Source organism: Hibiscus syriacus, unplaced genomic scaffold, assembly GCF_006381635.1.
Source record: "Hibiscus syriacus cultivar Baekdansim isolate YM2019G1 unplaced genomic scaffold, ASM638163v2 tig00116996_pilon, whole genome shotgun sequence".
Taxonomy (NCBI): Eukaryota; Viridiplantae; Streptophyta; class Magnoliopsida; order Malvales; family Malvaceae; genus Hibiscus; species Hibiscus syriacus.
Window position 1 is genome coordinate 1,815,619 of NW_024063512.1, and position 25,284 is coordinate 1,840,902.

The following is a 25,284-nucleotide window of genomic DNA, read 5'->3' on the forward strand; positions in this document are numbered from 1 at the left end:
ACCTCCTTTAGCCCTTAAACTTAACTAACTTCTTCTAGACAACTTATATCACTATAACTCACATTAATATTCAATGTTCTATCTTGAATTTGAAAACCAAGAATCTTACCAATTTCTCAACATGTTCTAAATTCGTTTCCAATGCTGAATTCTTTTGATGATGACAAGTCAAATTTAAACTTCCAACTTCAATTACTAACTCTTTACAAGATTTCATTCAAAAGCTCCAAATCTTAATCTCATAACTCTTCATTCATTGTTAAAAGCTAATTTAAGTCTTCCTTAAGCTTTTCTATCATCTAAAGATCATAAACAATCTTATATTCAGCTAAAATATCAACCAACAAGAAATCTTACCTTTGCTCTTAGCTTCAACGTGAAGAAGAAAGGAGAAGAAGAACTCTGGAAACTTGAACATGTCTCTCTTCATTTCACGTGTTATTCCATATAAAGGAGGAAATAAAATCTTTCTTGTGAAATTACTATTATACCCTTCAAAATTTCATAATTATCATCTAATCTAATAAGGAATTATTCCTATTAAGTCATGAACTTTTAACTTGTTTCGAAATCGAGCACATAGTTTTCAAAATTTGTAATTTAGTACTGACCCTGATTTGGGATGTTACAGAAGGGTATTGTCCATATGTTTCTCCCTTTCACAAATGTAGTTTGGTTCATGGTTATCATATTAGGGAAGACAGACGAGAGACGATCCAGTAAAATCTTGGTGATAATCTTGTAAACAAAAGTGCATTATGAAATGGGTCTAAAAATCCTTAACAAGGCTATGATGGAGATTTAGGGACAAGAACAAAAACTGTGCATTGAATGAAGGAAGCATAAACGAATGATCAAAACAGCATGACTGCTGCTAGGAAGTCCTCACACAATCGACCAGGTCCTCTTGAAGAAAGAATACATTATAATGGGCCAGGGGATTGTTATTCCTTTGTCCACACGGCCTCCTTGATCTCAGTTTCAGAAACAACCTTGCATAAGTTATCTGTTGCATCTCTTGACATAGAGAAGCGAGTAAATCCTTGATAGTTCTGACATATTACCTTTACCAGGGTCAGCCACCCCAAGTTGATTCACAAAGAATTTGATCACTTCATTGGATATGTCTTCGAAAGTATCTAATGATCATATAGAACTCTAATTGTGCTATTTTTCCTTTTTGTAGCAATCATGGAGTGGAAAATTGTGCACCTGGTCACCTTCCCTAATCCAATCCATTTTTCTTTTTGCTTGTAAAACAACATCTCAGCCTCTCAAGGGCCTTTAAATCCTTTCAGCTTCCAATTCAGCAGTAATGTTTCTTCCAGCAGTAGTAGGATCAAGATTGGCAAGTTGTAAACTCTTTAATTTCTCCCTAACTTGCCCTGAGATTTCACTATAATGGTTCTTGTTAAGCTCTTTAAGACATATTTTCAGCCTTTTGAGCTTAAGGTAGAGAGACTGAATAGGGTTGGCATTAACCGGGGCTTACCAGGATTCCTTTACAATGGACATAAAATCAGAGTGCATAACCCAGAAGTTAAAAAACTTGAATGGCTTGGGCTTGGTGGCAAGAACTTCCTTGTGCAGCCATATTAGTGATGGGCAGTGATCAGAGTCACCAGGTGCCTGAAATTCAACATCAGAAGAAGGGAATGCTTCAATCCAATTTGAATTGACTAGAACCCGATCCAACTTGCGTGCTAGGTAGGTGTCATGCTGTTTATTTGTCTATGTAAACAATGGACCTGTGAAAGGGTGATCAAACAGCCCCAAGTCTTCCACACAACTCTAAAATTCAGTCATGTCAGCCATGGTGCCAGAGTTAATTTGAGCAGAGCTTTCCTCATCATTTAGGATGGCATTAAAGTCACCACCACTTAACCAAGCCTTATTTCCCACAGAATCTTCCATAAAGCTAAACTGAGTCCAAATGAGTCTACGGGTAGAGCTATCATTCAAACCATACACAACAGTCATAAAGAAATCAATACCCATAAAATAGCCCTTAAGAGTAATGCTTTGATCGAATGTAGAGCTAATGGAGCAGACTACATTGCTTTGCTAAAGGACCCAAATGCCACCATTTTCAACATGACTGTAGTTGCAACAATACTGCCAGTCACCAAACTTCTTAGACATTATGGGTATGGATTTATTCTCTTTCATTCTAGTTTTCAGGAGACAAAGGATGCTAATCTGACTCCTAACAACCCAGTTCAGAACCTTTCATTGCTTAAGGGGACTATTAAATCCCCTGATGTTCCAAAGATAGATAACATGAAGCATTAGTAGAGGAAGAAGCACCCCCTCATTCCAAGTTGTTGACTTTATCCACATGCTCTTTCTCCTTCAGTTTCAACTCCTGAACAAGCTTTACCACACCAAAGAAGCCCCTCTTGCTTTTTACCAGAATCAGCAGCAGAAATTCCCAGCCACTATCAGGGTCAATAGTGTTGAGGATTTCAAATTTGTTCTTGAAGCTCCCCCAGTAACCTTTCCCTCTTAGCTGGTCTTCCTCTACTCTCTTAATAGGAGGATTATTAGTTGATCAGCCTGTTAGCCATATCCAGTGTGACGAGTAGCCTTTAACCCCTCTGGTACTGTGTTATTATCATCATTATTTTCAATCTGCCTGATCTCTTCCAGAATTACATTGCAGCCTTTATCACCATCTGGCACTGAAATTGCCAACAACATTACTTCGACAAGTGCATCATCAACTCCAACCTGATCATTCTATATAGTATCATTAGTTGGAAGATCTTTCCTTTGCCAGAGCTAATCCCCCCTGGTGTTGCATTAGAAGCCACGATATATAAACCTCCTGTAGACCACCACTGGCAGAAGGAACATTTGCATTATCCTTTACCGTCCCCTTGACTCTCCAGACCTGCTCAGTTCTTTTCCCCCGAGGGCATAGTTTCATAGAGTGTCCAAAACTCCCACAGTCAGTACAAGAGCTAGGCATCCAAGGAATTGAGACCCTAATTTGCCACTGATTCATCACTCAGACAACATCAATGTGGTCTGAATTGAGACCCAGCATTAATCTCAATGCATACTCGAGCGTATTCAAGTCTCTCTAGCTGCTGTGATAGAATCCATATGAAGAGGCTTCCATACAACGCTTGCAATATAGCTAAGCCCCATCCTTGAGAATAGTTCCAAAGAAACATTGTACAAATGAATCCAATAGGCATTCGACTCAAATCAAACTGCAGTTCTTTCAAATTAGGTCCCACTTCCTAAGAAAGATCGGTTTATGTTGTACATGCCATGGACCATTATCTAAAACCAGTCCCTAGCAACCGAATTAGCAAATGAAAAAAACTATAGATTTTACCCAGCAAGACTCACCTTAATCGGAGAAGCCTTTCCCCATAATAGCGTGACAACTTTCTGAATAGAGCCAAAAGTTGGAGCCGAACCTATAAATTGTCCAACTAAAGCATATTTCTAGTTCGAAATCCCCTCCTCAAAACACCTCTTTCGGGGTTTAACTACACAAGAGCCCTCTATCACCGCTGGTGGAAAGAATTCCAATTCTTGGTCAATCCCCGCCGCAAAAAGCTTACGCCAATCAGTAAGAACTTCGCCAGACATAGACCAACAAAACCCCAAAAAAACTTCACAGAATAAGAAGAGAAAATCACTTAAATAGAAGAGATTAGCTACGTCTTCGCTCGTGTTAGACCAGCTAACATGCACCGAGAGATAAGACGGTTAATAAAAAAAAGATATTTGTTTATAGACATGTCATATAAGTATTTTATAAGAACTCTTAACGAACATGCCTTTCATAAACAGATATTTTAAATTTACCAATTAAGAACACAAATAATTTATTATTTTTAAAAGATAGTGAAAATTAAAATAATCATATGTGACAAAATTTGAAAGTATTTCAGACTTTTTTTTCTCATAAAAATGGTTTATATTCATTTAATTGATATTTATAAGAATAAGTCGTGAGACAAGTATGATGAAAATTAGTGGATCTAAAGACCACGTGAGTGGTAAAGACGGAAATGATTTGAAATTTATAGGACACATGGAGATGATGATTATGAGTTTATACATACACCACGTCGTAGAACGAGGATAGGGATAATAATTTTAGTGAGGATAGGTGCGAGAGGAGCATCCCACATCCTTCTCGTCATTAACATCCTAAATTAGATTATAGAATTTACATATATAATTATGGAGACATTTAATATTTAATTTATTAAAGATGTGTTCTGTTAAGAGTAGGGTACAACCTCTCCCAATATTCATGAGCAACTCTTTGATTATCTGATTTTACATCGAACACCCTAATAGTAAGGTAGACAAGGTGAACAACCGTGGTAATAACCCGTGACAAAAAGAGGTGTGAGATATAATCCATATCAAAAGAAAAAGGAGATCCTGAAGTTTAAAAGTATAAATATATTCCTATCATATATATCTTTTTTTAAAAATAATAATCACATTACACACATCACTACTTAAACTACCATTTGGGTGTAAATAATTTGACCTTAATGACAAAATGCTAACTTCAATGATCATGGTTGGACTTTGGAGGTATTACACTGAGAAAGAATTAGAGGAATTTTTTTTAATGACATATAATTTTTATATCAGATAAATTCTTTTAAAGAATTCAAAATGCTAACTTCAATGATCATGGTTGGACTTTGGAGGTATTACACTGAGAAAGAATTAGAGGAATTTTTTTTAATGACATATAATTTTTATATCAGATAAATTCTTTTAAAGAATTATTTGATTATTATACATGTTCCTTTTTTACATTCTTCTAAGGGTTAGTGGTTTAATTTTTTGAACATAAAAGATAAATCTTTAAGATTGTTGGCTGACAATCTATCTGTAAGTTTTTTAAGGATTAATGAATACATTTAAACCATTAAATTCCTATAATCTCAAATATTCTCTATCCCCAGATTTAATTTATCGTTGCAAACCCACATTTTTTTCACTCCAGCCTCTAATAATCAAACAACATATAGAAGCCTGCTAATGGAAATTGCAGCCGCTGTAAGCTTGACGTGGCAAACAAGGGACATGAATTTTAAGACTTTCCTTGTCTTCTTCATCACGGTCTGAGGAAGATTGAAAGTTGGAGCTTCCTTATTTCTAGTTCCATCTTTTTTTGGAAGTTTTTTGCTTAAATATAAGGTTTATTGTTGGGAGAAGCAATATGGCAAAACCTTTAAAAGCATATGGAGTGTATAAAGGGAAAAGGAAAAGGAAAAGGAAAAGGTGAAAAAAGGGTTCACAAGGCGACCAATAGAAGATAGCCAAATGTGAGGAAAGCAAGTGAACCATACGGCAAAACCTGAGCTTCAAATAGAAAGTTTGAGAAAGCACGAGAAGTTCGGGCCATTGCCTAATAATCAAGCACAGCTGTTGGACAGCAACCGACGCAGTCGCCCTATGAAATTTGTCACATCCTTTGCTGTGCTGTGATGTCGATGTTAGGTTAACAAACAATGAAAGCCCTTTTGGTTATATTGCCTAACCCTTCCTTCCTTTCAAGTTAACTCTCAACGCCATTACTTGCTGCACGTAGTCCGTGACCATCCCAGCCACTGCTACACTTTTACCGTTTTCCATGGGCAAAAACCTCCCTTTTAACATCTCGTCGTCATTGCATCTCTTGGTCAACCGGCGGTGCAAATCCAACCACAACCTTTATGTGTCAACGATGATTACTTCCACAACAAGGAGAAGTGCAACTAGATTTGTGGGATTTGGAAAATGACATTGGATCCTGCTTTATATTTCCACTGGTTCAACTGAATGTTGACCATGTGTTTGAAAATCATGCAGATTCTTGGGAGTCCATTAATGTAGTTTATATTGTCGTTGAGAGTCACCATCATGGGCCTTAATTAAGGTTTAATTTATTTTTTGTACACTTTATAATGGAAGCCATGTGAGTATGGAAGCCATGTGAGTATAGAAGCAACAACGCCCTTCTCCATTCCGCTCCATATAAAGTAACATTGCCTCCTAAAAAGAAAGTTGGAGTTCTCACAACCAATCCAGAAACTCCCCACCCACAAAAAATATCAGCTGTTTTTAGTATCCTATGCTCTTCTTTGATATGTACATTCACTACTACTTTGTCTAGATACGTCTCACCTTATTAATCATTAATAAACTGTTGACGTTGGCAAAAAATTTGCTCCTCCACTCTTCGTATAGCTTTATTTGTCTCAAAACATGGCTACCAGAGTTCATGTGGGGATGGAAACGGAAATGATCGGAAATGGTGAAACCGAAATAGTGAAGAACAACTGGAAGACGCGCTTTCTTGAATTCTCCGGAAATGAAGAGGCTTCCAGGTTTGTTGTGGCGAACCATTTGGAAAGCTGGTCGAGAAGATCCTCGAAGGATGATTCACGCTGTCAAGGTTGGTTTGTCTTTGACACTGGTCTCTCTGTTGTATCTGATGGAGCCATTGTTCAAAGGGATAGGAACGAATGCGATTTGGGCCGTCATGACAGTGGTGGTAGTGCTGGAATTCACAGCAGGTTTGGTTTTCTAGTTGAAAGTTTCCATGGAATGCATTAGTTTTCTAGATGAACAAACAATAAGTTGAAGTTTTTATTTCTATTTGAAAAGGTGCAACTTTACAAAGGCTTGAATAGGGGATTAGGACAGTGTTGGCAGGATCATTGGCATTTCTTATCGAGTTTATTGCGAACAAATCCGGAAAGGTTTTTCGAGCTGTGTTCATCGGAACTGCAGTTTTTCTGGTTGGTAAGTAGTCAAAAACATCAATGGAAATTCTCTGTTTCTTTATATCTTCTTTCTTTTTAATTCACTTGTCAATCAACAGGAGCTGCTGCCACATACATGAGGTTCTTTCCCTACATAAAGAAGAACTATGACTACGGTTGTAATATTCCTCTTGACCTTCAATTTGATCACCGTGTCAAGCTACCGAGTCGAGAACGTTTTTAAAGATCGCACATGATCGGTTCTACACCATCGCCGTCGGATGCGCTATCTGTCTTTTCATGAGCCTTCTGGTATTTCCAATTTGGTCAGGTGAAGACCTCCATAATTCCACTGTAGGCAAGCTTGAAGGGCTAGCTAAATCCATAGAAGGTATATTTATAGACTACAACTACAATCGATGTCTTCTGTTTTTCCATTCTGTATTAACTTCATTGCAAAAATGATGCAGCTTGTGTTAATGAGTACTTCAATGATTCCGAGATAAAAGAAAACATAGAAAAATCATCAGAGGATCCCATCTACAAAGGTTATAAGGCAGTTTTGGATTCCAAATCTACGGATGAAACTCTGGTATGATCTTTTTACTTGTTTTCATTACTGTATTATCTAAATTAGTCCTTCAAGGTTGCTTATATGTAAAGAGACGATTTTTGCAGGCATTGTATGCAAGTTGGGAACCGAGGCACTCGAGGCACTGTTACAGATTTCCATGGCAGCAGTAGTGAAAGTGGGAGTTGTTCTTCGCCAATTCGGATATACCGTTGTTGCTTTGCATGGATGCTTGCAGACTGAAATTCAGGTAACCTTGGAATACAAGTTACAACTTGTCTTTGCCACATATTTCCATGGAAGCAATACTTTATTGTTTTCCTTTTAGGCCCCGCGATCCGTCCGTGCCCTCTTCAAAGACCCCTGCATTCGACTTGCCGGAGAAGTAACCAAAGCACTGATGGAACTCGCAAACAGCATCAGAAATCGTCGTCATTGCTCCCCTGGAATACTCTCTGATCATCTCCATGAAGCCTTGCAAGACCTTAACACTGCCATAAAATCCCAACCAAGGCTCTTCCTAGGCTCCAACAATAACCAGGCCACCAACATGCTAGCGCTAGCAGCTGCACATGCTGCTCGCCAAAACAAGCAAGAAAAGGACGGCCAAGGGCACGGTGTTTCGTTATCGAGTGTAAAAACCGACTCGTCCGCATTGATGGAATGGAAGAACAAAAGGATCAGTGAACAAACCAAAGAGAACGAAAGGAAGGTGTTGAGACCACAATTGAGCAAAATCGCAATCACTAGCCTCGAGTTCTCGGAAGCACTTCCCTTTGCTGCTTTTGCATCGCTGCTGGTGGAGATCGTGGCAAGGCTCGATAATGTGATCGAAGAAGTCGAAGAATTGGGGAGGATAGCTTGCTACAAGGAATACGATCCCGAGGACGATGAAATCGTAGTGAAATGTGAAAGACCACCGGTGGATGTTACTAAGAATCAGCTGCCAACCCATGCATCAGATTAAAGGGAGATCAGTTTCCTGAGAATATATAGCTGGTTAATTTTTGTGCCAGAATAGATTATGAACTATGTTTTTCTAGATTATGAACGTGATATAAAAATTAGCTCATACATATTTTCTCCACCAAAAAAATTACTTAAATATTTGTCGAAAAATTGTCACAATGTACTTTATATCCGGATACGTACGTACGTACGTGCATGTGCATACTTCTCATTGCTAACGCATGGGATTTTTTTTCCATTTGACAAACTAAATTTATCACTTTGTCATAGGTGTATCTTCTAGTTCATAATTTTTCCTACTAGGATTTTTTCGCGTGAAATCTTTACATCTTTTTTATTGTACGATCTTTTCTATTATCACTGTCTTTGTATATATATAATAATACATTTCACCAAAAAAATATTATTAGTAATTTATTGGATAAAAATGTCTTGGTTTCATACATCACCTTTGACTAGTAGAATATCATTTACAAATACTATTAGAATAAAAATTTGCCCACTCTAAACTTTATATGTATGCACTCATCCACGATATTTTCCTAAGAGATTATTTTTATATCCATTTTATGTAAGTCTAGACCATAACACGCTACAAATGTCATAGTAGTTCCAAATAATATTTTTATCGAAATTAATGAGAAAGACACTTACTTTAAAATATATGTCGATCATTTTGAATGAATTTCTTGATAATAAAACGTATTTTATAATATTATTTTTTGAATCACATATGATTTTAAAATTTTATTTATAACCAATCAGTTTTGATCCATGTAATAACTCGATAGTGTTAGGATTGTTGTTTGTTTAATGTAGTAATCATTTTGATTAATTATTGCATTCAGCCAAACGGATTAGAAAGACACAAGTCCCAGAAGTTCAGTGCATTAACCCTTATGGCTAAAGGTGCACAAAAAATCTGAATCCGATTTTACGTAAAAAAATCTAAAATCGGATTTGGAAAAATCAGTTTTTTTTAAACCGGATCGAATATTTTAAAACCGGATAGTATAATCGGTTTGGGAAAAAATTGGACGACCGGATTTTTTACCGGATAAAAAACTGATTTTTTATCCCGAAAAAAATCCGGTCTGGGGTTTAAAAATCCGGTCTGAGGTTTAAAAAATTGGATGACCGGATTTTTTATCAGATTAAAAACCGGTTTTTTTAAAAAACCGGTTTTTTTTCAAACCGAAACCGGTTACACCAGTTACATCATCCGGTCCTCCAAACCAATTTTTTTATAAACCGGTTTTTGGCTTAGTGAAAAAACTGAATCGGTTTTTATCCGATCCGGATCGGATTTAAATCCGACTATGCATCTCATACTTATGGCTAAGCGAGAACAAATGGTTGCATTGATACATTTGATGAATTTGTCTTCTTCTAGATTTTTTTAGTATAACTACCGGTGTCTGATTTATTAATCGTTTAATTTGAATCGGGTACTACTGAGGCGTGAGCGATCCTCCCAACTCAGTTTACTTATTTACAGATGTTGGAATTCAAACATCTGACCTTATTTAAGGGATCTAGTGTCTCATTTTAGATTGACAATGAATAAAATGTTCCTATATACTGCACAAAGTAGGGGCAATGGCGAAGAACTTTTTGACTATATGCTAAGGAACCCACATCACCATAAAACTATCTCAGAATGTGGGAAACCTTCCATAGAGGGAATGGTTATGTTAATGTCAACTTTGTCAAAAGTTCATCGCCACTTAGCTCAGTGGTGGGTTCTTTTGGGAGGCACTTCATTTTCGGTTCTTATAGTAGTGGGAGAATATCACATATTGTAAACAAAAACAAAAGTGAATTCTCATGAACCACGAAATCAAGTGTTTATTTGGTGAGGAAACTTGGAAAAGGCCCCCCCACGCCTCATAAGGGCCAAGGGACAACATAAACAATATAAGGGGAGTTGAAGAATCTAATTTTTTTAGAAGAACATTTACTTTCTGATTTATTAAGAGTTTAGTTTAGGGATATAATCATATAAGCCTTTTAAGAAATCATTCCTTAAGTCAATTATATTATTGTTCTTGTTTCTTTTAACAACGTTCTTAGCAAGGTAAAGGGCACCTTTTTGGTAGTTCTCATTGAGTTAATCTTCTGTTGGCAAATGTCTTATTTTACATGGATTAGGATTTAGGGTTTAAGTCCCGAAACGATTTTGGCCCTTTGTGATCGGTAGAGATAACTTGCTTGAAGTAGGTACTTGGAAGATAATCCTTGAATAAACAATGCATAGGGAGATTGCAGTAATGGGAACATAAAGGCAATTTTGTTGACAGTGACTTTTTCTCGACTTCCTTTCAGAGCCAAGCCAACCCTGAAGAACAATTATATGGAGAAAATAGCAAAAAGACTATGATTATAGCTGTGGCTTAACTTGTTGCAAGTCTCATTCTTATTGAGTAGTGTTTTATGGAAAAAGTTCCAAGGATACTGAGTTACCAACTCACTAAAAAGCTTCCAAATGTGAATAATACAATGAACAACTCGGCCTAGATGTACACCCCACTGAGTAGAAGGAATACCGACCAAAAGTTGAAAGTGTTTTGTCTAAAGCTGAACACTTTATAGAAATGGGCGTATGATATATGACCGAAGTTCATTATCAACTTTAAATCTGTAGCGAATATTGCATTTTGTCAAAAGCTTCAAGCAAATTTGACAACAACGGGTTGAAGTTGACAACTCTGCTTAATGATTAATGTTGAAAAAATTAAACTCCCATCAGTTCAAACATTAAGATGTTCATTTAGCATTTGGTGATGATTCAAAAGAGCTGATATTCCCATAAATGTTATCAGAAAGTACGGAATTTAAGCACTTTTATGGAAGGTAACATAGTTCATTTTGTTTAAACCAACTCCAGGTGCAATCATTAAAAGTGATTAGCACCAGAAACTAAATAAATAAGCATTTAGCTGCTGGCATTGCAGCAATACATAGTACAACAAAGACTCAGCAATGTTAATACAATCTGGTTGCAGTGAAGGGGTTGTGCTTATTTTTTCTTACTCCAAGAACCAACATTAAAAGCGTCATCTTAGAGATTGATCCCTTTGAGATTAAGACGAACTCGGTTTGTCATTCATGAATTGTACCAGTAAGGACCACCCTACATCACAATCACCAAATTGTCTTCTTGCCCTACATTGAGAAAGAAGAGCTGGCATGATCCCTTCCTTTTCTCAGAAAGAGTTCATGTAGTTGAATAAACCAGTCTGGTCGTTGCCTTCATTGCCATAGAAGTCCATGTAATTTACATGTACCGAGTAAGGCGACATGCAGCCAATGCGACTGAGATCATCATGTTCAATTTCCCCGAAATTCGAGTACGATGAACTGGGGGAGAATTCGGTCTGTTCATATTGCTGCCGAGGGGTCATTGAGCTCGGAAACTCATACTGAGAAAAGTGCTGAGTTGTTGTTTCACATGCTTGTGGATAATCCTGCCATCAACAATGGAGAAATTGTTAAGAGAAGAAACCTAAAGAAACATCTAACAAGTACTGAATCGTCAAGTTCGATTTTTCTTCCTTCAGAACAAGTTATATATACCTTTGAAGAATCAAATTAGATCAGGTGAGACCCAAACACCGCCCGGATCCGTATTAACAGAAACAGGCTCCAATGGTGGCACTTGCGTGACTTCACAAGGAGAAGTGACACGGCTTGAATAATTGCTCCCTTGATTAGGGTTACTTTTTGGACACGAAATGTCACCAGAATTGCTAAATGGCTGGTTGAAGGTCCTCGTCACGGTTAGTTCCACGTCGGTCGAACTGCTTCCGACCCTTCTGGCTTTCGGTTCTCCACGAGCATCACTCGCCTTTGGCTCGTTCCTTTTCACAACACGGCACAAGGCAAAGCTCCCTGAAGAGTATAAAAGTAAACTGATCATACAGTTGTTTTTATGCCAGACAAGGAATTGAAGATCCACGTCCATTAGTCCATATATGTCTATGTTTTCACCTGATTAGTTGATCCTGGAGAAGGCTCATCGGAGAGACGATACTCATGCATAATCCAATCTGTTCGATCCCCTAAAGGGGCACGGCCACGGTAGAAAACCAGGGTCTTCCGGTAGCCACTTACAGAAGATTGACACACCACTTTCCTGTCTTTCCCCGTAGCTTTCCAATAGCCAGCTTTGGTGGCTCGATTTGTTCTCGAGCCATTCGGGTACTTTCGATCCCTCGGACAGAAGAAAAACCACTCCAAATCCCTTTTCGGAAGGAACGACTTCTCTGCAATACACGATTTAGATTCATTTTTAGTTTCTCGATAAAATAACAGATCAGTGAATACGAAACATAACTAACAGTACCTGGCAAGTCCCAAGGATCAAACTTGTACAAATCAATCACAGGAATCACTTCAAGCTCAATTTCAAGTCCATCAGTTTTTCTTTTCAAGTAATAACCTATCAATTCCTGGTCAGTGGGATGGAACCGAAAACCTGGTGGCAGTGAAGCCCCTCCCATTTCAGAAACTTAAGGAATTGAAAGAACAATTTGGCAAAGAAAAAGAAGAAGATGAAACAGAACAAAAAAAAACAGAGCCAAAAGTTATGAGAATTGTGCCGCTAAGTGCCGAAGCTGTATCTATTAAAAATCTGGAAAATCCAAAAATAAAGCTTTTATCAACACTGGATTTTTTGTCAAGAACCGAGTACAATTTCCACAGAATGCACCCGGTGAACGGCAGAATCATTGTCTTTGAAATGTAAAATTGTTTATTAGCCACTGAAAGTACCCACCCCCTCAAAGTTTTTATCCCAAAATAGTGTTTGAAAAGAAAGAAAGAAGAAAAAGAACTTTGATTATAAACTGAACTCAGAAACCAAACAGATTCAACTCTGCAATCAGCTAATTAATAATTCAATCAAAACCAAGAAAAAATATACAAATTTTGGGGAATTTGATAGTGAAAAGCCTGGAATGTAGCCTTGAATGCAAAATCTAATGTTTTACTAAGAGTTAAGAGAGTAGATAAGTAAGGTAGTAAAAGGAGAGAATTGTGGGGTGTGTAATATATAGTGGTTGGACAAGGCACAAGTTCAAAAATACACACCGAAAGTGCTGAGCTTGCTTGTCTGAAGCTTCCCACAAAATTCCATAAAGCTTTACCCCACCTACTCGAACTCGTTCACACTAAGCTACTTACTTCCCGCCACTTAATTTATGGTTAAACTACACTATATATCATTTACTTTTAAAGTTTGTACAAGTTACATTATTGAATTAAAAATCAATTCAATTTTAACATTGAATTTTTAATTTAAGTTAATACAAGTATTAGATTGTTAAAATTCAAACAGTGTGATATCATTAACATTTTTTCTTGTCAATTTGACGATGTAACTTTATCATAACTTAAACACGATATATTTAATGTGATTGTGAACACTTATCAAGATAATCAAATAACCACCGATTGAAAAGATAACGACAAATTCAATCTTAAAAAGAAAGAAATCGTATAAAAAGAAAAGATTAAAACATACTAAAAAACATATAAAAGAGTAAAAGTTATTAAAGAGCCAAAAAAGATAACTCAGATATATAAAAGAAAATCTAAAGAGATAAAAAAGAAAAAAAGAATATAAGATAAAATATAAAGGCATAAAAAGATCGACTACCTCAAGCTGTTACTCAACTATTTTTTTTTGGATAATTCAAATTTTTTATTACCCAAAGGCAGTAAACTGCACAAAACAATAGAGTTAGAAATACAAGAAGCATCCAAAAAGCAGAAAGGCAATTAAGCCATCATACAATACCCCATTGGTTACAAAGATTAATATTAACATAGCCTAATCTACTAATATTTCTACCCCTTAGATGAAGACCAACCAATTCCTTAATAGCATTGAACATTTCTTCAACAGTAGAAGAATGACTTTGAAGCAGCCTCTTGTTTCTTTCCTTCCATAAAGTGTAAATCAAGGCATTAGATGCAACTTTCATGATGGTAGTTAGTAGGGATTTGCCCTTCCAACACGCAGCTCAATCGAATAGAGCATCCCAATAAGGATGTCTAAACCGTAATCCATTAAGAGAAAATAAAGCAACTATAGGGAGGAAGCAACAGTGCACTCTAAGAAAATATGGTCTCTAGTTTCCATAGCAGCAACACAAAAATACAGTTTATGTCATTAACAATCCCCATTTTATGAAGCCTTTCTTTCGTAGGAAGACGGTCAAGAAAGCCATCCAGGCTATAAGGCTATGCTTAGGAATGAGACGAGGGAACCAAAGTAAAGAATGCCATTGAACTTTATGATTTTTAACTCTAATTTCGTTCAAGATGATATTAACATTCTGAGAATGAGAAGACAAAATAGAGGAAGCTTCAGTCCCAATTTTAGAAGTTGTTTTAAACTCCAGCTCATAGTTGGTTTAACAGTAACAGACCAGAAGTTGTTAGCATTGAACATGTAACTCTTTAACCAAGCCAGCCACAACGAACCTTCTCCAGCTAGAATTTGTTTTTAATAAGATCATCATACAGGCTTGTTCCATGCTTTCATGTCCTTAATGCCGAGACTACCCTCTAATTTAGGTTGACAAACTTTTTTTCAGCTCACTCTAGCACCAGCAGCCGACTTATCAGCCCCTTTCCAAAAGAATCTAGAACATAACTGCTCTATCTTTTAATGGCAGTAAGGCAGAAAAGCTGTCTACACAAAAAATTAGAGATACTAAATAAGACTGCTCGAACAAGTTCCAGTCTACCAGCATAACTTAAAGTCATCTATGACCAGTGATTCAATCGAGCTTTAATGGTGTCAATAAGGGCAGAGCAATCCTTATTTGAAATTTTCCTTGTGACCAAAGGAATACCCAAATATCTAATAGGAAGATTACCTATTTTTAAAACCAGTAATCAATTTCAGTTCCTCTACAGTAGAATGAGAAATGCCAGCAGAAAACAGATCACATTTGGAGAAATACCCAAAAATGACTCCAATGACAGAATCAACATTGCCTTTGCAGAAGATTAGGAGATCATCAACAAATGATAGATGAGTAAGACCAATACGTTTGCATTTAGGGTGATAACATATAAAACCTTTAATGGCATCGAAGTTCAGAAGCTTTGAAGAACATTAATAAAAATCACAAAGAGAAATGAGATAGAGGATCTCCTTGTCTAATCCCCTAGCTCCTTTGAAGTAACCAATGAGGCTCCCATTTAAGGAGATAGAGAAGCTTGTAGTGGAATAGCAAGTTTCAATCCAAGTGATGAAGAGCGAAGGGAAACCAGAAGCTTTTAAAACAGCAGTGATGAAATTCCAGCTAGAGAGTTGAAAGCTTTGTGGAGATCAATTTTCAAAGCAACGAGGGGAAATATTCTTCCTGTTATAACCTCTCACTAATTCTGCCAGAAGAGTGTGTCAACAATAGATCTTCCCTTAATAACGTTGATTGGTTAAGAGTAACAAGATTAGGGAAGTATGGTCATTCTATTAACCAAGATTTTAGAAATGGCTTTATACACAACCGAGCAACAAGATATAGTTCTAAAGTCTTTGACCTTATTGGGATTAGGAATTTTGGGAATTAATGCTATTGTGGTAGCATTAAAATATGGAAAGGATCGATTCCCTGAAGAAAAATTTAATGGCAGTAGAGGTATCTTCTTCAATAATAGGCCAAACTTTTTTAAATAAGAGGGGTACAGATCTGGGCTAGGAGCTTTGTCATTGCTGTTGAACTATGTTTTTATATAATTTAAGATAAAATGGTTTTTGGACTTGAATTGAATTTACAAAATGTTTTTGGACTTAATTGAATTTATTCAAAGTTTTAAAAGGTTTCAAAAATAATTCAAAGTCCATTAAATTCGGATTTGATCCAAAATGCTAAAGGGTGTCAAAGTGCATCCATGTACCCCTACAGTGCATCCATGCATCCCTGTAGTGCATCCATGCACATGCACTAGTACATCGATGCACCATGCAGTCCATGCACTCAAACACCGAATGCAATTAGTGCATCGATGCATCCTTCTGTGCATCAATGCATCAAGGCTGTACATTGATGCATCCTGTTGTGCATCCATGCACGAAGGCTGCAACGGCTAGTAACAGCTAGTTTATTTAATTTAATGAAGGGTATCGATGCACCTTGATAGTGCACCGATGCACCATGTTATGGGTAACCTTTTTTAGTAGGAAATCATCCCCAAACGGCTCCAAAACATCCCCAACGGTTATATACGACATCAAACACATTCCAAGCTATAAATACAAGCTAAGGACACTTGAAGAAGTAAGAACAACTATCCAAGCAATCAAACACAAGAGAAGAGTTTTTCATTCTTATTTCATCTTTCTTGTAAATATTTTGTTCTTGTGAGCTCAATCTTGTAAACACCTACCTTAGAGAGGTTTTCTTGTTTACTTATTTTATCATTTTGTAAAGGGGAAAGGTTCGAGCTTATCCCGTGTAAAAGCTAAGGAAAGGTTTTAGCTTAGCCCGAAAAAACTAGGGAGTTGTAAGGTTATCTCTTTATCCTCAAAAGAAATAACAAATTAGTGAATTTGTTGGAAAATCCTTGGTGAGGAGCTAAGGTAGTGGATGTAGACTTGGTTGAGAAGTCGAACCACTCTAAATCGTTATGCAATTCTCTATCTTTTAATCTCCTTACTCCTTAAACACAAAAACCGATCCCAACCCTCTTTACAAGCAATTCTGGTTGTCGATTTGAGCTTCCGAAAATCCCAACAATTGCCTTGGCAAAAAAATCCCCTGTTTGATTTATTCTTGAGAGATGTCTTTAAGTTCAGATGAGACATCACAGGTAGAGTGATTGGAGAAGGTCTTTGAGAATATTAGAGTTATTGACGTTAACCAAAAGATCAGGGGTGCCGATATAATTTTTTTAAAAATTGATCACCTCGATAGACATGACCTCAAAAGTCTACAGTATGTTCCCATGTTCATCGATCAGAAGCCTAATGTTATCATTTTTATTTTTCATGGCAATCGCAGAATGGAAAAATTTGTTACATTTATCACCTTCTGGATCCACTGAACCTTAGCTTTTTGCTTTAACAACATAACTCCAGCTTCTTCAAGAGACTTTAAATCCTTTTGCAAGGGAATCTCTAATTCGTAATCAGCTTCACCCTTGAGAGTTTTGATCTGCTGATGTTCCAATTCAGCTTTCTTAAGTTTAACCCGATGGACAGGTCACTATAGAATTGTTGAGTGCTTTTAGATGAAATTTAAGCCTCTTAAGCTTAAAGAAATATTCTGCATCAGATTACCCTTAGGAGGACTATGCCAAGAATGCTCAACAATATTAAGAAAGTTTGCATGATGAGCCCAGAAGTTAAAGAACTTGAAAGGTTTTGGTCTATTAGCTTGCACTTCTTTATTGGATCCAGAGAAGCTAGCAGGGTCTGAGATTCCTGAGCCAGGAACTCAAAATGGGAAAAATGATAGGAATTAACCCACTGATGATTATGAGGACTCTATCTTGTTTTCTTGGCCAAAAGAATTTTGTTGTTTGTGCTCCAAGAAAAGGTTGGGCCAAAAAATGGTGGGTAAAAAATATCCAGATCAGACATGACTTCCTGGAACTCACTCATATCGAAGGAGGAAGAGGACCAGTAATTCAAATCAAAGACTCATTGGGATTCAAAATAATGTTAAAATCACCTCCTATAATCCAAGGCAGATGACCAATGTTTCTGCCCAAATCCCTTAATTACTGCCAAGATGTCTTCTGTTTCTACTTGTTAAGAGGACAATTTAGTCCCCTAATATTCCAAAATCCACAAATCATTGGGAAAGGGAAATAAGAACCTCCCCTCCATCAACCTCTGAATTTTTTGCTTTGACTAACTTATTTTTCTTTTTCTGTTTCAGGTCATTCACAATATTAGCTACTCCTAAGGAAGCTTGCCTAATTTTCTTTTGTTGACCTTATGGAACAGTAAGAATTTCATCAGCAGCACTAAGAGTTGCAATTCTGTTGTTAGATTCAGAAAGGCCTAATTTGGATTTATTCTTTACTGGTCTACCCCTACCCCTCTTAGAGTTAGAAGTCTGTTTGATAATTGAACTTTCAACAAGTGAACATCAGAGCATCAGATGTTATAGCAATAGATGGATCAATTCCTCCATTAGGAACAGATAGGATCAACTATATCAGGAAGTTTAACAACATGATCCACACATGGGTTCTATAACAACATCAGCAGTATCAACAGATTGTTTAACATATTCAACAACTGTGGTCTGAACAGAAGGTTCAGACTCTTGAAGTAATTCAATGCCTCTAACAGAAGTCTCATGCACTGAAGAAGAGCTAGAGACTTCCTTCTTTTTCCAAACAAAATGCTTAACAGGAAGTTGATTTTTCAAAGAAATGCAATTCTTCTCACTGTGGCCGAAGACATTACATTTCCTACAAGAAATAGGGAACCAAGGCACCTCGACCACAACCGAGGTGATTTTACCATCCTTAAGACCAACCTCTACTAATTTGGGTATAGTATCATTAACACCTATTTCAACACAGACTTTAGCAAATTCTAAATGGGATTTGGCAGCTGTTACAGAATCCATTGAGAGAAGAGACCCTATGGCGCTGGCAATAAAACTCAAACTATATCTAGAGAATAATTCGAGTAGAACGTTAAAAAGATGAACCAAACAGGAATACGAGAAAGATCAAATTGAAGCCTTTCCAAGTTGGGTTCCTACTTCCTAAGAATTAAGGGTTTGTTAAGGATATGTCAGGGTCCATTTTCAAGGACATCCCTACTTGATTCAGAACAAAAAGAGAAAACATAAAGGTTGTTTTCCTGCGAAACTGATATGCACTTTGTTGCCCCCCAGTGCCTCTTCCAAAGATTATCGATGATGCGTTGCATTGAGGCAAAATTGGGTGCTGCGCCGAGAAATTGACCAACCAGAGACAACTTCCACTTTTCAATCCCACATCGAGCACCTCAGATGGGGATGAATAAAGACAACCCCATCCGAACCCTAGGCAGGTGAAAAACCAAATCATGTCCCTCGAAACAACAAAACAGTTTTCTCCAATCCATCAGGAGAACAGAAAAAAGAGAACACCCAATAATTGATGAAACAGTAAGAAGAGAGGCTGAACGCCGGCGAACGAACAGATTTTCAGGATTCATTAGTCTGGCTGATTGCACCCAGAGGAAAACCTTATCTTGAGCCATTACAATGCAATTTGATTGAGTCCATATAAACTACCCAACTATTTTTAATCTCTAATTTGTTTACTTTTTTTAATTTAGGTTTTGAATTTGTGTTTGCTTATATTAAATTTTATTTATTTTAAGTGAAAATAAATTAATATGAGATCAACATAGAATAAAATACAATAAGAAAATATTTAATGTGATTGAATCTTTTCTATAGACGTAATGATCACAAAGAATATATATATATATATATATATCTCTTATATTTAAAATTTTATATCCAAAAATTTAGTGTATCTCAAAATAATCTTTTAAAATTCTAAAAATTTATCTCTACGTATAAATTTTAAAGTTACAAAGATCGCAAAAAGAATTATATTTCTCCAAGCCTCCATAATAATTCTCACATAATTTCAAATATTAAATATATACTCTATTTATAGAAAAGATAAATTTAATTATCAATATTCCTTTATAATTTCTTTTACATAAATAGACTTTATCAAAACTTCATTTTTAACCCATAGAATTATAATAAATTTAACTTATTTTTCAGTTAAAATTTTAATCAAAATGTAATTTAGTTTATACATTTGATCATCTATTTTATGATACTATAAGGTTACGACATTTGCTAAATGTTAAATGAAAAAATTAATATAAATTAAAATTTTGTTAAATTTAAAGATTGAAATTCCTATTATTATTTTTCAATGACTTTTTTTAGGTAAAAAGAAATAATAATGTACAAAAAATTTAACTTATTTTCAGTTAAAATTTTAATCAAAATGTAATATTAGTTTATACATTTGATCATCTATTTTATGATACTATAAGGTTACGACATTTGCTAAAATGTTAAATGAAAAAATTAATATAAATTAAAATTTTGTTAAATTTAAAGATTGAAATTCCTATTATTTTTCAATGACTTTTTTTAGGTAAAATAAGAATAATAATGTACAAAAATATGTGCGACGTTTGATGTTTGAAGCAGGGTTTATGTAAATATTTATGAGATTTTAAATTATTATGAGTAATTTGATTCATGAGATTTTAAATTATTTTAGGAATAAATTATTCAAACTTAATATTATTCTATGAATATAACATTTATGAGCAAAGAACAAGTATTTGTATTATGTTTTATAGTTCAAATGATTAATTGATGGAGAGTATAAGATTTAAGGACTAAATTATTATTATATCAAACTCGTTACAATTTTGTCTAATATTTAGCCGTCATTGATTCTTTTATAATAATATTTTAATTAAGTGCATTATATATTTTACCAAATACATAATTAAGTGATACTGAGTATATTTTATCATTTTTTTAACCTTTTGGACCAAATGAATCACCCTATTGGAAGCATTTTTTTTTCTCGGATACCTATGAAAGATTTTTTCATAAATATTAGGTGATTATAAGATAGTATATGTTTAGAATTTTATTATTTTGTCAACAATCTTTAGAGCATACGGTTAAAAGCCCCGATTGACACATTCTCTTAGTTAAATTGTTCAAAAAATTATTAGTCTTTAAAAATGATTACCACGTAATACTTCATAGAAACAACCACTTAAACTCGGAATGTTTAAGAAACCGATATTCTTTTTTTAAAAATCATTCAATAAGTTTGAAGATTATTAATATCAGTGTTATTATTATTATTTCAGTCATACATCTTTAATGAGATATTGAATGTTAAATTTGTAAAAGAACGAACTTAGAATTCCCATATGAGTGGGAGCCAACTAATTTTACGTTTAGCAAAGCAAGTGGGGGGCCATTTAAACTACCACTTCATTCTAAATTCATAAAAAAGAAAAAATTAAAAGCCTTGCTTTAAGGCTTATGAGTATTGGTTTATCTTGTATAATAAAGTTGGTTTGCATAGGAGCTACTTAGTGGCACTTTTTGCTTTTCACATTCAAGGAAAGAAAGGGTGCTGTAAACTCAAAATAGATAGAAAAAGATGAAAACTCTAAGTCTTTGTCTTATATTTATTATTTTACAAAATAAAAGAATATCGCTCGTCAAAAGAATGGTTTTTCTTGATAAATTTCATAAAAACTGAGCCTTTTCTTCTAAAGTATGCTATTTTAACATATATTACTTCTTTGTTTGTTTTAAAATATTTATATTTGTTGATGAAGAGATGTGATTATAACATGATACATAATTCATATGTTCTGATTTGTGTGGAAAAGAATTTATAAGCAAAGAGGTGTGAAATAAGTATAATAATATTATATTTTTGTTATGGAGAGAAATTTGTCTATTATAGCTTTAGTCGAGTAGACAAATTGTCTGATCTACACTACATCAGCCCTTATAATGGAGGTGTAACAAGTTTCTTTCCCGTAGAAGTGGGGTAGGATTGTGGGAAATCTGAGTCATGCAAAAGTTTCAATCTCAGCACTACACCAACCCATGGGAGAAATTATTATATCGACCCGGCTCTTCATATTATCCGTAATTTTAATTAATAAGATTCATTAATTTCAAAATAATTTTTAAATTAATACTCACTCTTTATTTACTTGTACGAAAGAAATGAAGATTCATCTTAAAAAAAAATGAGATGAATAAATTTTATTGATTGTGATCATAAATAACGTGATGAGTCGAATTCATTTAATAATTTTTCATATTACGGAGTAGGAGTGAACCGATGTGAATGGGATACACGTGGCATTTTGTAAGAAATTCGTAATTGGAGTGCATAAAAAGGATTGCCATTGATAATTTGAGCTTTTTGGAAAATAAACAGAAAAGGCAGCCTCCAAATACTATTCCCATTTGCCAGATAAGACAAACGATACAACTTTTCCATATTAAAACATAATCTCTCACAATTATAAAAAAAAATCTACTTTAATCATAATTGTTTATGTTAGCCGTATCTATTTGTACTTCAAAAAAAAAACACAAAGGATTCCCGTACCAGACATGTTTCAGCATGAAAGCTGCAAAAAAAAAAAAAAAAAACTGACAGCCAAATCGGTTGAGGTTGGATTAAATCATCCACTTCAAATATTCAACATTAAATAAACAATTGAATGCAAGAAGATTTGGTTTACAATTTAGTGCTTGTTTTCTTGGTCAACAAATGGTATGGAAGGCAAGGTTTGTTCATAGTCAAATATATGGAGAGAATATGAATGCTTTTAAGCAGACAAGATTATATATTTTATATTTGAGAAAGATTTTAAGTTGAAAAATCATTTGTTTTTCAAAGATTATATATTTTATATTTGAGAAAGATTTTAAGTGGAAAATCATTTGTTTTTCAAAGATTATATATTTTATATTTGTTTTTAAGTTGAAGAAGCCTTGCACCCGCCATTGTTTAGAGCCGACCATCTATTACAATAAAGAAAAGAAAAAAATAAAAGTGAATATTTTCATTCACCAGAGTTAACTGAAATCCAAGTACAACTTATAGACTTTATGTACATGCCAAAACTGAAAGCCCATTAAACAGAATTCTAACATGAGAATCAACCTATTTTATCCTCCAAGTTAAAGTGAGTTTGACTTGATGCAGATTTCGTCAATGCTCTTGTATATGATATTTTACATTTGCTTGGAATATAAATCCTAATGTAAACATACATCAATGCTTACTGGTGCTCATATGATTTCATTCATAACCCCTTATATTATGTTAATTCACGACTCCGATGGATGCAATATACACTAAATACATGGTTTGCAACATCATGAATGACATCATCACTTATAATATAAACCATATTTATTTATAATATATAAAAAAACGAATTTATAAAAGCTTTTAAATGGATATAAAGGTTTTATTTTTCATTATTATATACAAAAGTTTTAAAAATATGCACGTTATCTCTAATTATTTGTTTTGTACGTGGGTAGATTTGAGAAGCTCATGGAGTGGTTGAATATAAATTTATTACTTTAGGTATGAGGTTTTTAAGTGTTTAAATATAAAATTTTAAACATATATTTACTGAGTGATTGAATATAAATTTACTACTTTTGTATTGTTATTGTCACCCGACTTGTTCTCACACAATTTTTTGTTTTGGTGTTCTTTGGGGGTAAAAAACAAAAACTAGTTAGCTTGTATGAGAGAGGGGTAGCTAGTGGTTGGAGTTGTCATTGATAATTTGATCTTTTTGGAAAATAAACAGAAAAGGCAGCCTTCAAATACTATTCCATTAGCCGTGTCTATCTGTACTTAAAAAAACACAAAGGATTCTTGTACAAAGGCGTTTTTACCAAAATATCATCCTTACACATGATAATTATCTATCAGACATTTTTTTCATAAATATTATTATTCTAGCATCCTTTCTGATACGGTGGCAATAAAGCGCAGATCGTCATCCGCACCTTCGTAGGTTCTGTCCGAACTAACGCCACACAAGGGGAAGGCGCGGATGTTGCAAGGTTCTAACACGTACAAAAGCACATTGAATTATTGGTACTCCATTATTACCCGAGCCTAAAAACTCGGCTTTTAAACTTTTCCCCTCCTCTATAAATAACAGCCCATCTGAATGCAAACATTACTACACCAAAATTACTTGCTTATTATCACTTTTATCAATTTATTCTATCAAGCTAAGTAGATTTTGTTATTGTTTTTATAAGGTAAAATTATTTTTGATTATATTATATTTATTTTATATTTAATTATTTGAACAAATTTTATTGTACTAATTATTTTATATTATTTTATGCGGTTGTAAAATTGAAAAGCGGGATCATACCTCGAGACATTTTGCCGATACAATAACAATATGAAATTGTGTTATTTAAATTATTGTGAAATTTTTAAAAAAATTTGGATTAGTTTATATTTTAATTCATATAATATTTATTTAATTAGGTGTATTTCAGATATAAGACTCGATCTTTCAAACTCTCAAAATGATGTGTATTTCAGCTATTGTTTACTATGATAGAGAAGTTCGGGAAGATGAAATCGGCATCGTCTTTGCATCAAATCAGTATGTTAGAATATCCTTCAAGATAAACATCACTCTTGAGGAGTTGATCACTAAAATTTCAAGGAAGGTTCTTGTTGAAAGTACTAGAAGATTGTCCTCACTTTAATACAGATTTACAACTGCATTATTTCCGTTAACTTATACAGAGTTCGAACTCTCCAACGATGATGATGTTTCTATGATGGTTGATTCTCATAATCAATATTCAGACGTCGATACACATATGCATGTGATATTTGTTGAAGTGTTTATGGTTCGTGATATGTCATTATGTTCCCACTATGTGTTGTCTCAACAAGCTAATCAAGTTGACAACCCAACTCAAGTAATGTGTAATGATTTTAATTCGTTAATGAGAAATCCATATTATGGTGCCATCTCATCAAGTTCAATGGGGAGAAATTCATCAACAACTTCTTACGATCTGTACCGAGGTGGCTCTACAAATAATTTGTATGACAACATCACTTCTAGTTTAATGGAAAGTCATTCATCTGCCAATTTTTTTGACCTGGATATAGAGATATACTCAACGCAGCAATCTGTGCAGTACCCACTGACACGATGTCTTCAAGTTCCAAGGGGATGTATTCAACTGCGAGCTTCTTCGACCTCAATGTTGAGATACCTTCAAGTTCAAGTGAAAGCCATTCAACTACAGCTTGTTCGACCTAAATGTCGGTATCATGGAGGAATTACTTCAAGTTCAAGGGAAAGACATTCATCTACCATCTTGTTCGACCTAAATGTTAGTATCATGGAGGAACCCTCATCTTCATCAGAAGAACCTCTTCGTGAGC

General features: G+C 34.9%; 2 pseudogenes; one reads left to right on the forward strand and one right to left on the reverse strand.

The window, feature by feature from the left end:
* Window positions 1-6,059: 6,059 nt before the first annotated feature.
* Window positions 6,060-22,658, forward strand: LOC120193754 (annotated as a pseudogene).
* LOC120193755 lies at window positions 11,223-13,283 on the reverse strand (annotated as a pseudogene).
* Window positions 22,659-25,284: the final 2,626 nt, after the last annotated feature.